We start from the raw sequence: 12,623 nt of genomic DNA, 5'->3' as shown, positions 1-12,623 counted from the left end.
CGAAAAATGTAGCATCCCTTGATTCAATAATCGTATTAACATGCATATCAGGTATTTCAGACTTATCTACCATAAATCTGTACGCATTACTATGGTAAGCATAACCATTGAATACACAATCAAAGGTTTTAGGTCCTATCTTAACCCTTTTAGATTTAGGAACTACTACTTTAGCCAAACATTCACATATCTTCAAGTATTTATAATTAGGTTTATGACATTTCCATACTTCATAAGGTATCTTTTGCGTTTTTCGATATGGTAGTTTGTTAAGAATATAGTTGGCAGAAAGCAAGGCTTCCCCCCACATGTTCTGCGGTAATCCAGAACATATTAACATACCATTCATCATCTCCTTCAATGTTCGATTCTTGCGTTCAGCAATACTATTAGATTGTGGAGAATAAGGAGCGGTAGTTTGATGAATAATTCCATGTTCCGAACAGAATTTCTCAAATGGTGAATCATGTTCACCACCTCTATCACTTCTTATGGCCTTAATCTTTTTGCTAAGTTGATTTTCAACTTCTAACTTGTAGTGTTTAAACACTTCAATTGCTTCGTCTTTGCTTTTGAGCAAATACACATAGGAATATCGAGTACAATCATCGATAAAAGTAATAAAGTACTTATTACCTCCCCTAGTTTGAACAAATTTTAAATCACATATGTCAGTGTGAATTAAATCTACGGGTTCGGTACTTCTTTCAACAGAACGAAATGGTAGACGTGACATTTTGGCTTCTACACATATATCGCATTTGTGATTAGGATTTAAATCACACTTTGGTAATAAATCTAATTTGATTAGTTTACGTAAAGTGTTATAATTTGTATGTGCTAATCGTTCATGCCAAATGTTAAATGACTCAAGCAAGTAAGAAGAAGACGTATTCTTATTCATAATTGGAGGTACAACAGTCATTACATTCAACTTAAAGAGCCCCTCATTCAGGTAGCCCTTTCCTACAAATATTTCATTCTTTGAGAGTACAAATTTGTCCGAGACTAATACTAGCTTAAACCTGTTCTTACTTAGTAGAGAACCAGATACCAAGTTTTTCCTAATATCGGGCACATGAAGAACATCATTCAAAGTGAGCTCTTTTCCACTTGTCATTTTCAGTACTATCTTCCCATGTCCTTCTACCTTGGAAGATGACGAGTTTCCCATGTAGTGATGTTCATCATGATCCATCGCTTTGTAGGTAGAGAACATCCCGCGGTTTGAGCATATGTGACGAGTAGCTCCAGTATCCACCCACCACTCCTTAGTATTTCCAATTAAGTTGCATTCAGAGACGACCGCAGAAATATTCATGTCTTGTACCTTATCAGTGAGGTTCTCATGTTCTGTTACATTGGCCTGGTGAGTTTTTCCCTTTACATTCTTTGACTTTCGACAATCTTTGGATCGATGTCCTGCCTTGCCACAATTGTAACAGTTGCCTTTAAACTTTTTAGCAGCTTTTGAAGAGCCAATTTGTCCTTCCCCATTGTGTTTCCTCTTTTTGCTAGTCTTGAAATCTCCTTTTACAATGTTGACTTTTGATTCCATCGAATGAGATGCACCATTTCTTTTTTTCAGTTTTGCGATTGTCTTCTTCTATTCTCAATCGGACAACGATATCTTCAAGTTTCATTTCCTTCCGCTTGTACTTTAGGTAATTCTTGAAATCCTTCCATGAAGGTGGTAATTTCTCAATCAGTGCAGCGACTTGAAATGATTCACTTAGTTTCATTCCTTCGGCATGGATGTCGCTAAGTATTATTTGAAATTCTTGAACTTGGGATATGATAGTCTTGTTGTCAACCATTTTATAGTCCAAAAAACGACTGACAATGAATTTCTTCGTGCCGACATCTTCGATTTTGTACTTTGTGTCCAAAGATTCCCACAGTTCTTTTGCGGACTTAGCATTGCAATACGCATTATATAATGTGTTATTCAGTCCATTAACTATATAATCTCTGCACAAGAAATCAGAATACTTCCATGCATCAACCGCAGCCAATTTTTCAGCATCACTGTCTTGCTTGGTATATAAAGGCGCGTCTTCTTTGGAAAATTTAGCCAGATTTAATGTTGTCAGATAAAAAAGCATTTTTTGTTGCCAACGCTTGAAATCTGACCCATTAAACTTTTCTGGTTTTTCCCCGGTCGTATTCGGGAGTGTGGTACCAGAAAGTTGCCATTTCTGAAACACAATCAGAAGATTAACAGTAATAAGGAGTAGAAACAGAAACAAAATAATAATACAAATTCGTTTTAAGATTGTTGTTTCTAGAGTTTGACGTTACTCTTTCGAAACGAATCCGACAGAATCATCTGAATGTAAGAAATGATCAACAAGATCCAAAATATAATTCGAGCCCACCGACTTCACGATGTTTCCTTAAAACGAATTTGTTGCCTTCAATGGTGCTAAAGGCGTCCAGCAATCATTTCCCAGGATAGAACGGATTTTCGTCTCCTACGGAAGCAGCACTACAATCTGCAGGAGTTCCAACGAACTCAATGAAGTGTGTTTTATTTCGAGACAATATCAGAACGAGAGAGAGGGGAATGAGATTCAAAGCACAAAAAGTTTGCAATGAAAATGGTGTGAATTTTCTGGTAGAGAGGCAGGCTATTTATAGACTTGTTCGTGGCCATTCGAACAGTCATCACCTTTCGGATAAACCTCAAACCTCGAACAGACATGCTGTTCTAAAAGTCGCGTCTGTTAAGTCGGTTAACAGTCGGCTAACATTCGACTGTTTGGTCGGTAAATAGACGACTGTAAAAAAAAAGTTAATATAGTGCAAAGGTCCACTCGTACCTAAGAATTTGATTATTTACAATTTAGCCCAAAATTTTAAATAAATTTTGTCCAAAAAGTTAATGTAGTGCAAAGGTCCACCCGTACCCGAACCGGACACGGGCACGTGCTGGTGCTGGCCGGACGACGACGGCGTCGGTGCGCGCGTGTGGGTTTATGATCGAACTAAATAGGATATAGGTCTTTCCCCTTTCAAAAACTATTGATACCCCTTATTGCCCAAACCCAATTCCAAACTTCCACCTTATAAACCACACAAAAGTTTCCTAACTTTCCTATGTGAGATAAGTGTTTGTAAAATCAAATTCTTCCATAATGCTTAGTTTATGTGGGTTACTTTATCACTTAATATTTCATTCAATTTTAAATGGTTTTCGACAAATAAATATATCACGTTAATCATCTCGCGGAGTAGAATGTGAATATGCTAGATCCCGTATTAATTAAAAGGTGGGTCCTACTGAAACTTGGACTCAAAGTTGACCCATTTCATAATCATTTTTCCAACAAGTACTTCGTTCGATACCACTTCACTTTTTTTTTTTTAATTTATTTACACGCTAATTACTGTTGATTATATTTATATTTAAAGAAGTTTATTGAATAGTTAGTTGCCTTGTCAGTTTATGTTATATATACTACATTGATTTTATTTTATTTTTAAATTTCAGCCTCCTAACAAAAATCCTGCTTCGAACCTGTATCAAAATCCAAGTTACGATACGTTTTTCTTGTTTCCTTTTTCGTCGTACTGATTTTTCTCTGAAATAATAAACTATTTTTTTTTTTAATCAAACTATTTTTTCCCCATATGTATAAATTGTAATAAATAGTTTCATAAATCCTGAGCAAGAAAAGTAGATTGGGTTGGTGAATGAAAACGAGAAAATAGTTAAATACAGAATTCAATTCACAAAATTTTTTTAGGTGATGTGAAGTCATAAATACTAAGAAATAGATACAAAACCAAAACATCAAATTTTGAACTCGTTAATTCACATAAAATATCAGAAATTTGGACAGAAAATTCAGAAGGAAATAATTAATGCTATGGGAATTACTTCTTTTTCTTTAAAAAAGAAAAAAGAAAAAAGAAAAATGAAGAAAAAGAAGAAGATATTTTGATGTATTCTTTTAGATGATAAAATGATTACTATTGCAATAGGGTTTATTGCTATAGCAAACAATGGAAATCCATTGGATATATTTAGGTCCCGTTTGGTAGGGATTTTTTGCCCTAAAAAATTGATTTTTTGACCGTTATTTTACTATTCAAGCCGTAATTTTTGACTTCTTCTCTCACATGTGGACCCCACTTTTCTTCTAACGGTCAAAAAATCAATTCTCAAAATCCCTATCAAACGGGCCCTTACTGCCGTTAGACTAAAGATGTTTGCTATTTGTGGGTCTTATAAAATGTATAAACAAAAGGATGTTTAATTAAAAATTTTTATAAGAAAAATTCTACTTGTACATAATTATTGTATATAATGGTGTCCATAATGTAATGTGTCAATCATCCGGTTGTTGATGTGCAAGTGTGAGATTTGAATTAAAAGTTGGATCAGTGTCACGTGAAATTATGGATATCATTATGTAAACAATTATATACATGAAGCACTTCCCTTTTTATAATTTAAACATGTCCCATAGTCCCAGATATGGTGATGAATGATCACAAAACTAATTCAGGTTGATAATTATAAATTTTATGACAATAAAAATTTCAGTTGTGTTTCTGCAGCTTTCTTAAATGAAGTTCTACTTCCCAAAAAAGTTTCATTGTTGGGTACAAGATGTAGTTGTATTAGAAAATGCAAAATTATTGCTTAAACAAATATAAATATTCCTCCTACTTGGGAAATATTTTTATGAAATTCATTATTATTTCTAGTACTCGTCAAACTTTACTTTTAAATATATATTCAAAATATCACTCATTATTATCCACACATTTCTTGGTCTTCACCATTATTCCTTCCAAAGAGTAACTCATTGTATGACATTAATTTTTTGACAAATTAACAAATAATTGAACCCAAAAAAAGTAGGTCCCATAGAATATGTCGATAAAAGAAATATAAAAACTCTGTATATAAAGGATGTGCGGTTATATCAATGTGCATTTATGCAAGATCTACAATTACATGACACATCAATTAATATGTGAATCATTTAATTTTTGGGATCTACCATTTAACTTACTAATTAGATGTGTTATGTAACTATTGCTTAGCATAAACAAAACAACGATACTTGATAGATCAATTCTCCATATGTTAATATCCATAAAAAAAAAAAAAAAGGAAAGTAATATGACCAACAAATATTGCAATTCCAAATAAGGTGAGTAATATAATTATGTTTCTAAATGAAATTAAACGCGGGTCAGCCCAAAAGTATCGGAGTCGTCAACAAATAGGCATTTCTCTATACTTATGCGAATTGAATCATGCCCAAGTACACTAAAAGTATGCTGAATAATGTTCTAGGTATCTATATATTATATGTTTAATTAAATGAGTCATTTTGCATTTAAATAAATCTTTCATTTAATGTCATGTAATTATTGTTGTTTCTAGAGTTTGATGTTACTCCTTCGAAACCAATCCGACAAAATCACCTGAATGTAAAGAATTGATCAACAGTATGTAAACGGTAATTCGAGCTCACCGATTTCACGATATTTCCTTAAAATGAATTTGCTGCCTTCAATGGTGTTAAAAGCGTCCAGCAACCGTTTCCTAGGATAGAACGAATTTTCGTCTCCTACGGAAGCAGCACTGCAATCTGCAGGAGTCCCAACGAACTCAACGAAGTATGTTTTACTTCGAGACAATATCAGAACGAGAGAGAAGGGAATGAGATTCAAAGAACAGAAAGTTTGCAATGAAAATGGTGTAAATTTTCTGATAGAGAGGCTGGCTATTTATAGACTTGTTCGTGGCCATTCGAACAGTCATCACCTTTCAGATAAGCCTCAAAAATCCGAACAGACATACTGTTCTTAAAAGTCGTGTCTGTTAAGTCGGTTAACAAACACTCGGAGTAAGCCAAAATTTAAATTTCATAATGTACCCAAGAATTTGTCCAAAAAGTTAATATAGTGCAAAGGTCCACCCGCACCCGCACCCGCACCGAACTGGACTGGACCGGACTCGGACACGCGCGTGTGGGTTTATGATCGAACCCAATAGGATATAGGTCTTCCCCTTTCCAAAAACTATTAGTACCTCTTGGGGCCCAAACCCAATTCCAAACTTCCATCTTATAAACCACACCAAAGTTTCCTAACTTTTCTATGTGGGATAAGTGTTTGGAAAATCAAATTCTTCCATAATACTTAGTTTATGTGGGTTACTTTAACACTTAATATTTCATTCAATTTTAAATGGTTTTCGATAAATAAATATATCACGTTAATTATCTCGCGGAGTAGAACGTGAATATGCTAGGTCCCGTATTAATTAAAAGGTGTGTCCCACTGAAATTTGGGATCAAAATTGATCCATTTCATAACCATTTTTTTTCCCAACAATTATCACATAAATTTGTACTTAGCACCAGTGGTGATGAACAATATTACTGTAAATGTGCTGCCATTATCCTTTTAATTCGTGAAAAAAAATTTGAAGAAAACCTAACTCTTCCAACGAAGCCAAACCATATATCCTCTGGGTTCAGCCCATGATCTTCGAAGCAGGGTTTGACCTCACTGTTAATAGATCATTTGCTACCCTTTCCAGTTTAAAGATATGAATTGTTGGATTGTGGCACCGCGATAGCAATTGGATTCTTGCTGCTTACAATGTTATGAAAGTAGAAATGAAGTTTGATTTGTTTTTCTTCTGCTTGAGGTAGCTTTGCGAACCACTTTTGTGCTCTTCCTGCCCTTGTTTAAGGCCTCCATCGTCTGCACTGCAACTGTGACAATTGCTAATGAGCAAAGAATAAAAAATATGCATAGCTTTGTCATCTCTTATTATGTAAGATGAAGAATTGAAGATAGTAAACTTCGAGGCGCTTATGATTAAATATAGAAAATGATAGAAGGATGCGACAGGCATGCGCGCTATTTGGTTTGGGTCGGTTTTGACTCCAACCAGAAATTGAAACTAAATTAGTCGGTTTGGACAAATTTCAAACTAAATCAACTCACTTTAAACATCGGTTTGGTTAATCAGTTTAGACTTTTAGTTTAAATTAAATTTTTTTAAAAGAAATCGTTCGAGTTATAAGAGAACTTAAATTACAAGAAGTAAATTAAATAATCAAATAATTTTATATCATAAGAGTTATTGATTAACAAATAAAATCAGATTAACAGAAACGGATCAATAAAAAACTTAAAAATTGTATTTTTTTTTATGTATTATGTACTCTTATTGCCAGAATATGGGAAAAATACTAAGTATAACGTAATAAGCTTGTGAAAGAAAATTTTCAGTACTATCACTTACTGACAACCTCATAGATTGGAAAGAATTGAGATATAGTTATGAAATTAGAGTTTATTTTTTGAATTTTATTTTTCTTAAATTAAAAAAAATGAACACATAAGTGTGTTGGGTTGATTCGGTTAACTAACGGTTTGAGACCTCAAACTATAACTGAATTGACTCATCATGGTTTTGTTTAAAAGAAAACCAAATCAAACTAATTACCTGTGTCGAACCGTCGGTTCGGTTTGATCGATTTTTCGATTTTTTTGCCTAGGCCTAGATCCTGATAGTGTATGTTTAGAAAGTGATTAAAATAAAATTTTAGTGATTACATGTTGTGGGTTTTGTGAAATATGTGGATAAAATAAGTGTAGTAATTGTGGATCCTATAAATTGTGTATATAAAAAGTACGTTTTGATGAGCTCACATTACAATTTAATCACTTAAAACATGCTCACGACAAATACTATTTATTTTTATAATTTTTGTATAGTAAGGATAAATGAAGAGATTTAATGTTGGATATGAAATAATGCGAAATATTGTGACAAAAACTATCTTATTGTTAGTAAATGTTGATAGTGTAGTATAGTTGGAGTGACTGAATATTGCATTAATTATTCAGAAAATTACATCACTTGCCCTAACCTAATCGTCAAATAGCAAGTTGTCACAATCTTTAAAAATGAACAAGTTGGTAATTGGTCTTTCATTATAAAGGTACAATCAATCTCTAGCTATGAAAACCATCAGATTATCCGTCAAATCGCCATAATTATCCTGAAAAAATCGCTGTTCCAAATTTTTAGGCAACGTGAAAAAACCTAACTCCATAAAGTGGGATATATGGAACCCAAGTTATGGTTTAAGGGGAAATTTGGACAATTCAGGTGTTAGGAATTTATTGTGTAACTAATATAAAAGATTGAGGACTAACATATTACTTTAAATTTAAAGGTTGATAATCAATTCATTACTTGAGCAAGAGGCTTAGGAACAAAACATTCGTAATTTTAATGTTAGGTGGAAGACTTAGTTTTGAAGAACGAAAATTATATAAAATTTATCAATGAAACAAGTATAGAAATACTACATCAATTTTTTTATAAACAAAAAAACTAATTGAATGCTAAAATATATTCATGTTAATCAAAATATGGTGGTTGGTTTGATAATGCTTGCTCTGATAAAAGCAAGTAGCAAGATATCATATTAAGTGCTACGATGCAGTTGAAACCATCAGAGCCAAATTTTCAACAATAGGAAGTGAAAAATATTGAAAGAGAAAAATATACATGTATTTTATATATTAAAAGAATTTTCATTTTTTTTTCTTTTTTAAAATTTATAGATAATTCCAGTGTTGTGGAGTTAGTCACTACTCCACTCCATTGGCTCCTCCAATTTTGGTGATGCTATTACACTTATTTATATTGAACTATTTATTCATATCCATTTAAAAAAACATATTCTAAATATATTAGTGTTTCTCTATAGACTTTAAGACTAACTGATGTTTGGAAAGAATTTATTAACAATTTAATTTATAAATAAATAGAAATAAGTTAATAGCGTTTCTGGGTCTGTCAAATATCTGATTAAACATAAAGTTTAACTTTTTATAAATTATTTATAAATTTTAAGGTTAAATGACAACAATCAATAATCAGATACGTCGCATTTATTCTTTCTTCAATGTTTAGATGCAAGAAACCCCACAAGTACGATGGTGCAGACCATAAGGCGCATAACCTTACCAAATACGAAATAAACAAAACCTCCGATGAAATCAATAATGCAAAACCATTACAGTATATTCAACAACTGCACTATTGGTGGTAAGATTAAACCAAACGGTTTGCACGGTGGCAATACCGCGTGCCAGTGGGAAAACACGAGCCACCAACAATAGGCATATCTCATCACTTGTGCAAAATCGGGTTATGCCTGAGTACACTAAGGGTGCTACCATTATACTTCCCATCCGTGAAAACAAAATTTAAGCTCATAAGTAGACCTAACTCATCTAGTGAAGCCATACCGAATAGTTGGAGGCGAAACAATAATAAACCACTAGTTGATGGATAATTGCCTTGAGATTTATGAAGCAATATAAAGTATATAAGATCACAATATCAGAAACATGATTTAAAGTAAAGAACAAGAAGAAAAAGTGACAGATGAACGATGTTTTATTAATAACAACCAGAAAGAGAGTACAAAGAACTGAGCAATAATACTTTTTTGGCTTCACAAATCTAGAAAAGGAGTTTATTATTTATAGGGAACAATACAATCCCTACAAGTAGAGTTGTATATGAAATAAAATGCCAAAAGTGTCCTTGTGTTGATCTATTTGAGTCCAATGTCCAACTCCCAATAGGGCTTCCAAATAGAACTTTAACTAGAAATTGACAATTAAACTTGAATATGATTCCACAATTGCTTTCCAATTAGGATTCCTATTGATATGCACTTCAATTAGAACTCCACAATTATTTTAACAAGAAATTCTTATCACACTCAAATTCTAAAATCTCTACCTTGATACAAATTACACTGCAACGAACAAAGTTCCAAAATTTCTCTACATGGAAAAATAAATACGACTGCAGTGAAATAGGCTTCAACCAGAATCAAACTTCTCCATCTCATGAAAACATCTTCCTCCGCCTAGTATCTGCAAGCGATACCCGAACTCTAACCCCGGAATCCCAAAATTCCAACAACGAATTACTCGAACCCACAGACTGGGTTCCCAAACTTTCAATAAGGAATTCAAAATTGACCAAACAGGATAGAAGTACACCTTAGAACTGATACCTTCAAATAACCCGAAAGTATTACCGACATCTGTAACTCCGTACCTACGCTCAATGGGTCCTACCCTAGCATTTGAACACGATGTAACCGCTAAAACTGGTGGTAAAGCGGAATCACCAACATTCTCCCGAGTAGTGTTCTGAACTGACGTAGAGCCTATCACAAGAAGTACTATACCAAACTGAATGTCCACCACTGTACCAAATCTGTCAAGATGTCTCTCGGTACAATTTGAACACCCATTTGGACCTTTAAACTCCACCTGACCCATTTGAATCTATGGTACTCGGTGAGATAAGATTATTCCTTAAGTCTGGAACACGTTGAACTTGGCCAAGAATTCTAACAGCCCCATCTTGTAACCTTAATTTGACCCGATTGATTCTAGCTATCTTGCAAGACTGGTTGTTTCCCATGACAGCTCAACATTGCTTCACTGCCTCGTATGATTCAAACCAAGCCCTATTGAGAAACATATGAAACAAACACGCTGAATCCAGAATCCATTCCTCGTCAAGCTTAGATTTCATGTCAGATACGATCACCACCACATCTCCGCCATTTGAAAAGTCCTTGACAATAGTGGTCTCGTCCGAATTATCTGATTACCTTTCACAATTTGTAGTTAAATTAACTTTAGCCAGAAACTTATCATAATCCTTCTTGATATGTCATTTATTCCTGAAGTAGAAGCAAAATTGTTGAAGTTCACCCTCGACCTTCCTCTCCATCGATCACCGTGAGACACCAGAGCTTCCTCATCCCTAAATACAGCTCCAACCAGATGTTTCATTTCTCCTTTAGAATAAAGAATCGTAAACATCGTCGATGGTGAGTGTCACAACTATGCAAAATCATGTCTTGAAATGACGAATACGAAGTGAGCAGTGAGCACAATGAAATTAAGGCCAGATCCTCTTCATTATACTTGACCTTCAACATTTTCAAATAAAAGACAATTTCCTTGAACACAGCCGGGTGATCTTCCAAGGATCATTATTTTGCCATGCAATGGAAATGCCGTCTCTGGTTTAGATATAGTTCGCTCATAAGACTTTTGATCATACATAACTGCTCCAATTTCAACCATAAAGCAGTAGCTATTTTCTTCATCAATACATCCTAAAGAATATTATTGGAGAGATGGAGATGTATCTATGACATTACCTTTCTATCCTTCCGTTGTCCATTTTTTGGCATCTTATCAAAACCCAACAAAGCATCGACCAAATTCATCGGCACCAAAATATCTCTTGCCTTTCTTTGCCGCACAGAAAATCTTGTATTATGATTCAGCAGCGGAATATCATACTTCAAAGCAGCCATATCCAGAAAACCTCAACCAAACCACGCAGTCTGTGCTCTGATAGCACTTGTTGGAGGCGGAACAGCAATAAACCACCAATTGATAGAGAACCACCTTGAGATTTATGAAACAATATGAAGTATACAACATCACAATCATAGAAACAAGATTTTAAAGTAAAGAACAAGAAGAGAAACTGATAGAGGAATGATGTTTAATTAGTAACAACCAGAGAAAGTACAAAGAACTGAGCAATAATACTTTTTTGGCTTCACAAATTAAGAAAAGAGGTCTAGTATTTATAAAGAACAACCCAATCCCTACAAGTAGAGTTGCACATGAAAGAAAATGTCAAAAATTTCCTTATGTTGACCTCTGCAAGTTGAACACAAATTATAACTCTCAATAGGGCTTTCCAAATAGAACTTTAACTAGAATTTGACAATTAAACTTGAATAGAATTCCACAATAGCAAATTTCTCTTGATGTTCATTTCAATTAGAAATTTTCAATTATTTCAACAAGGAATTCGGGTCACACTCAAATTCTAAGATGAATATGCCCTGGACTTAACTCGCGATCTTCGATTCGTCTAGCCCAACCGTTAACATATCATCTGCTACGCTTAACTAGACCAAAGAAAGTTGGGGAGTTGCATGTAATGTTGGATTGGGCCACCATATAAGAAGTTATATTCTTACCATTTACTGTATGACGAAAGTAGAAATGAAGTTTGGTTAGTTTTTTCTTTTGCTTGTAGTAGCTTTTTGAACCACTATTCAACGGATTCCAGCCCTTGTTTAAGGCCCTCCATCGCCTACACGCGGTGGTGACTGTTGGGAATCTACTTATACATTCACAGCGGAATTTAAAATAATTTTCGATTCCCACCAAGAATCGCCTTTGTATTTAGATAGAAATTGTGATAAGGATTGTACCTTTGAAGAATTATGCAATCCTTTTGCTTTTCTTTTCGTTCCATCAACCTTGATTCGTCCCCACAGCTGTCAAATTGTCCAGCCTCCAACGGTGATCCACACAGAGAATAAGATTGCAGTTTCTAGGGTTTTCTCTTGTGCCAGCAAGAATAATGAAAATCATATGGACCTCAAACCCTAGCCATGTATTTATATAAACCCAAACGGGCTCGGTCCGGTCCGGTCCAATATTTAATTAATCCAATTAATTAAACCCGGCCCGTGAATTAATTAATCCAATTAATTAATTCG

Source organism: Olea europaea, unplaced genomic scaffold (genome assembly GCF_002742605.1).
Source record: "Olea europaea var. sylvestris unplaced genomic scaffold, O_europaea_v1 scaffold1302, whole genome shotgun sequence".
In the NCBI taxonomy this organism is placed as follows: domain Eukaryota; kingdom Viridiplantae; phylum Streptophyta; class Magnoliopsida; order Lamiales; family Oleaceae; genus Olea; species Olea europaea.
This window is presented reverse-complemented; position numbering follows the sequence as displayed.